Source organism: Alexandromys fortis, unplaced genomic scaffold (assembly GCF_014885135.2).
Source record: "Alexandromys fortis isolate MF-2015 unplaced genomic scaffold, M_Fortis_MF-2015_v1.1 scaffold_36, whole genome shotgun sequence".
NCBI lineage: Eukaryota > Metazoa > Chordata > Mammalia > Rodentia > Cricetidae > Alexandromys > Alexandromys fortis.
In genome coordinates this window covers 9,106,637-9,111,158 of record NW_026067915.1, presented here as the reverse complement: position 1 = coordinate 9,111,158, position 4,522 = coordinate 9,106,637, and the positions used below count along the sequence as shown (strand labels likewise).

The window sequence follows — 4,522 nt, the reverse complement described above, 5'->3', positions numbered from 1 at the left end:
AGTGTGCTTGCTGATAACAGCGTGTGTCTGGAACTCCAGCCTGGCCATAGGCCAGGGATGAATGGATTCATTCTAGCAGTATGGGGAAGGATGGGAGCAGAGCCCACCACTTTACATTTCCACAGCCGTCGTCCACTGTCGGGCTTAGTAACTTGTTAAGTCTCCAGGCTCTGGAGTTTGGGCCCTCTGGGAAGTCCCGGGAGTTAAGTTACTTTAGGACCCTCCATAAAGGGAGGCCAGATTCTAGCAGTAACCACCCATCTAAAGAATGTGGGCCACCGGGGGTGAGTGACCTGTGCTAGCGGGTCAGAACTATTTTGAGCGCCAGAGGAGGCATTGCATTTTAGCTTTCCAAGGAGGGGGAGGGGAGGCCTGTTGTATGCCAAGCACTAAAAAATGGGTTACCTTCCTGCCCACCCACCCGGATCTGACCCTAGCGTCTCCATTCACGTTAAGAGTAGGGTAACAAGGCCTCTTCCTTTGCAATTCGGAGGGCGCTTCCTGAGTGTTTGAATGGCTTAAATACCTCTCGATTTTTGCTCGAAGAAAATTAGGGGCAGCTGACTGGTGGCCTGCTGTGGCCGGACCGGTTCGCCGGCCTGTCCAGACCTCGTTTATTCTTTAGAAGTTGGGAAGGGTGCCCCTCCCCCACTCCAGCTACCAAGGGCTTCCAGCAACCCGGACTGGCTAAGGCGTGTCCCGGGACCCACTCGCGACATCGGGGACGGGGCCTCTCCATTGGGGCGTGGCTTTTGGGGCGGGGGCGTAACGGGCCAATGGGCAGAGAGGTGCGGGACGGGGCGGGGCCTGTACGCGGGTGCGGCGCGCTGCGGGGCGAGCGACGCAGGCAGAAGCGGGCCGCGCGCTGAAGGCCAGTCGGCGCCGCTGCGAGCCGGCCGCGGGATTGGCTGCGGCACTCGCGTGTCAGGCGGTTGCTAGGCTCCGGCCGCGCGCCCCGCCCTCGCGCTCGGCGCCCTCTCACCGCTCGGTACGTGATCGCGCGGAGGCTGCGGCGCGGCGCTCGCGCTCCTGGAGCTCGGGGGTGGCAGCGGCGGCAGCTTCGCGCGGAGTCCCCGGGGAGTGGCGGTGGTGTCCCTGGGCCCGGAGGAGCGAACACCTGCCGCGGCCCGCCCGTGGCGCCGGGTGAGTGCGCCGCCCGTCCCCGCCACCGTGTGCCTGCCTGCTGGGGCCGTGATCACCGCTGCCGCCAGCCGAGCTTTCCGCTGAACACCTGCTGCTGCTCCCTTTCGGCCCGGGGCGGGGACACGGCCACGGACGTCCTTGCGGGTGAGGAGGCGGCGCCGCCCCTCGGCTCCCTGTCCGGTGGATGAAGGCTCGGAGCGTTGGGCGAGGAGGCCGGAGCTGCGCGCCGCGGCGACGGGCCAGGCCTCAGACCCGGCCCGCGCTCCCGGGAACGCGGGGCCTGCGCATCGGCCGCGGGTGTGTGCGGCCTGCGGGCTGCCTCCGGGTTTCCAGGGGGGGTCGCGGCCCAGTTAGGCGGCATCTCTGCTGTGGGGCTCCTGCCAGAGGCTGGGAAGGGCGCCGCCCCCGCCTCTTGCTTTGAGCTGCTCGGCGTCTTGGGGTTCTTTCCTCCCCCTCAGTTGCACTTCTTTGGAAGCTTCTTTTACTACCTTTGCAGTGGGTATTTGGAAGACCAGGTTCATTTGCGAGCATATTTCGAAAATGTTCCCAGAGGAAACACCGGGTCGCCTCAGAGTCCTTTTGCTATGATTCCAAGTTAATTTATTGACAAACTCAACGGGCAATTAAAAATGCATCTTTCAATCTCGGCAATTTGAGAAGCTTTTGTTAAGTTGAATGACATCAGGATTAGTTTTCATGGTGATGACGAAGTTTTTGACTGGTCTGCCTAGTCTGGGGCAGACTCTTTATAGCCTAGAGGGCTAACTTAAGAGTCCAGCCTGCTGTTTCCCTAAATAAGCAAGTAGAAGTAGTTCCTGGCGTGGAAGCCAGACTCGTGAAGTGAGGGGTGGTGTTTATAGGACATAACTCCAGATAGAGTTGGGTGTGCTTCCAGATGTTCTGCAGAGTGATGGAAATGGGACGTTGCATTTATATCAGCTTATATCATGCTTAATGGTCAGAAACATACATTTAGAATGTTCCAGTTCTAAAAAAGAACTGAAGCAGTAACGGATTGTGGAGGCGTACAGATCGATGGTTTGAATATGAAGAATTGAAGTTCTTTCTGCCTTGATGTCAAGGACATGGCCTGCATGCTTAAAGGACATAGGGGCTGTTGGAGAAATCAGATTTCCCCAGGGAGTTAGTAGCAAGGCCTGTGGGATCCTGTGTGAAGGTAGGCGTGAGTAGCACTATGCAGGCAGGCACCGGGTGCAAACATGAAATGTGCCTCTGTTGACAACCTCAGCGGACAAGTCCTCACTGTTCTTAAAAACAAAACAAAAACTGGGCAAAATGCATTCATTTAGCAAATGTGTGGCTTTACTACCTGCCAACTTCTGGGTAGGCTTTGGGGACCCGTGTATGTAATGCATCTTGTTTTGTCCTTAAGGATGTATTTTGGGATTCAGTGAGTGGGAATTGTAACCCATGATTAGTAGCTGCTGCCTATAGAATGTGCTTCCAAGATAACCTGAAGAGAGAATTCCTGAACCATTACATTCAGGGCCAGCACTGAATTAGCTGGGGGACATAAATAAAGGTTTGTTCACCCGGAGCTACATGTACATGAGTGTCTAAAATAGTACCTGGGAGTCTTCCAGCTAGACAGGTGGGAGCTCAAGGCCTTCTTTGCACATAGGAGCTCCAACTTTATAGGGTACAGGAGCCTGGGAATACTTTTTATCGTTTGAGTGGCACAGTCTAGGCCTGTGTTTAGAAAGATGTTGGTGTCACTTAGGGAGTGGCAGAAAGAGATGTCAGGACCTCTGGTAGTGAAGTCAGCCAGCATAGAGGAGGAAGGAAGAGCCATTTGAGAGGGAATGGCTAGTCTAATGGGAGAGACAGCCTGGGTTCAGAAATGTGCAGGCCAGAAGTCTGACCAAGGATCTAAAACCGCCTCTGGGGGGTAGGCTCAGTTGTAGATCTCCAAACCTTTTGCTGTTTGTTGAGACAGGGTCTCCTGAAGCCCATGCTGGTGTAAACCTATTATGTAGTGAGGCTAGCATTGAACTGCTGAGCTTTCTGCCTCTACCCCGGAAGTTCAGGGAGAAGGCCTGAGCCACCATCCTCACCTTTCAAACTCCTGACTCCTGAATAGGTGACTGACAGATTTGCTGGTCTGTTAGGTATTAAGAATGGTGGGTTTGAAGGAATTAGAGGGGGTTGACTTTGACTGGAAAGGAGAGATCTAGCATTTGATTGTTAAAAAACTTGTAGCTTGGTGGAGTGTGTAACTGTAAATCCTAGAATTCGAGGAGTCTGAGATAAGAGAAGACCCTAGGATTGGGAGTTCCAGGGCAGCCTGGACTGTGTTGTGAGACCCTGTCTCACATACCTGCCCTCTCCTACTTGAACATGGAACATTGTATTTTCTTTTTAACCCCTGAGACAGGGTGTCACTGTGTTAGCCCTGGCTGTCCTGCAACTCTGTTCTGTAGAATAGGCTGATCTTGAACTCAGATCTTTCCCTCTGTTTCCTTAGTGTTGGAGTTAAAGGCTCAGCCATCATGCGTAGCATGTTCAGTCTTTTACCTTACAGATGGAGGTAGTTTTTCCCACATCCTGGGTCAGTGATGAGATAGACTTGCATTTCTGGTTTGTGTGCATTATTCTGAGACTTAGGAGAAGAATTTCAAAAACTTCTGTGTGTGGCTTAGCACACATTTATGTGAGTGCACTTACACATATGGAGACCAGAGGAGATTCTCTCTGTTATTACTCTCCACTTTATTTATTTGGTTTTTCGAGACAGGGTTTCTCTGTGGTTTTGGAGCCTGTCCTGGAACTCACTCTGTAGACCAGGCTGGTCTCGAACTCACAGAGATCCGCCTGCCTCTGCCTCCCAAATGCTGGGATTAAAGGCGTGCTCCACCACCGCCCGGCTTCTTATTAACTCATAACTTACATTAGCCCATTATTCTTATCTGTGTTAGCCACATGGCTCAGTACCTTTTTCAGTGGCGTAGTCACATCTTGCTTCTTCTCTGTCTGGACAGGACTGCAGAGGGAGCTTCCCTCTTCCCAGAATTCTCCTGTTCTCACTGACCTGTCTCTACTTCCTGTCTGGTTGTCCCACCAATACTTCCTGCCTGGCTACTGGCCAATCAGTGTTTATTTAAAACATAATTGACAGAATGTAGACAATTGTCCATTAAATACTCAGTTGTTTTTGCTTTTCATTGTGGTTATTGGTGCTTTGATATCCCTATGTTGCCCAAGGTGGTCCAGAACTCTTTGTGTAGCTCAGGATAACATTGAACTTGTGACATGTGGCATACTTCATGGTTATGAGTGCTGGGATTAAAAACATGCCCAACATGAATTTTTTTTAAATAATGTTTTTATTTTTTTCTTTAAAGGTTCTTTTTCTAATTTT

General features: G+C 52.1%; 1 protein-coding gene across 11 annotated transcripts in view; it reads left to right on the top strand.

Moving 5' to 3' along the window:
• Nucleotides 1–847: 847 nt before the first annotated feature.
• Nucleotides 848–4,522, top strand: part of Dag1 (dystroglycan 1) — a 66,809-nt gene continuing 63,134 nt past the window's right edge. For 3 of the 11 annotated variants that reach the window (XM_050139193.1, XM_050139185.1, XM_050139188.1), the window contains exon 1: nucleotides 995–1,143. The gene's annotated coding sequence lies outside the window, so the exon portion shown is untranslated. The other 8 variants (XM_050139189.1, XM_050139184.1, XM_050139186.1 and 5 more) reach the window with 5 other exon arrangements.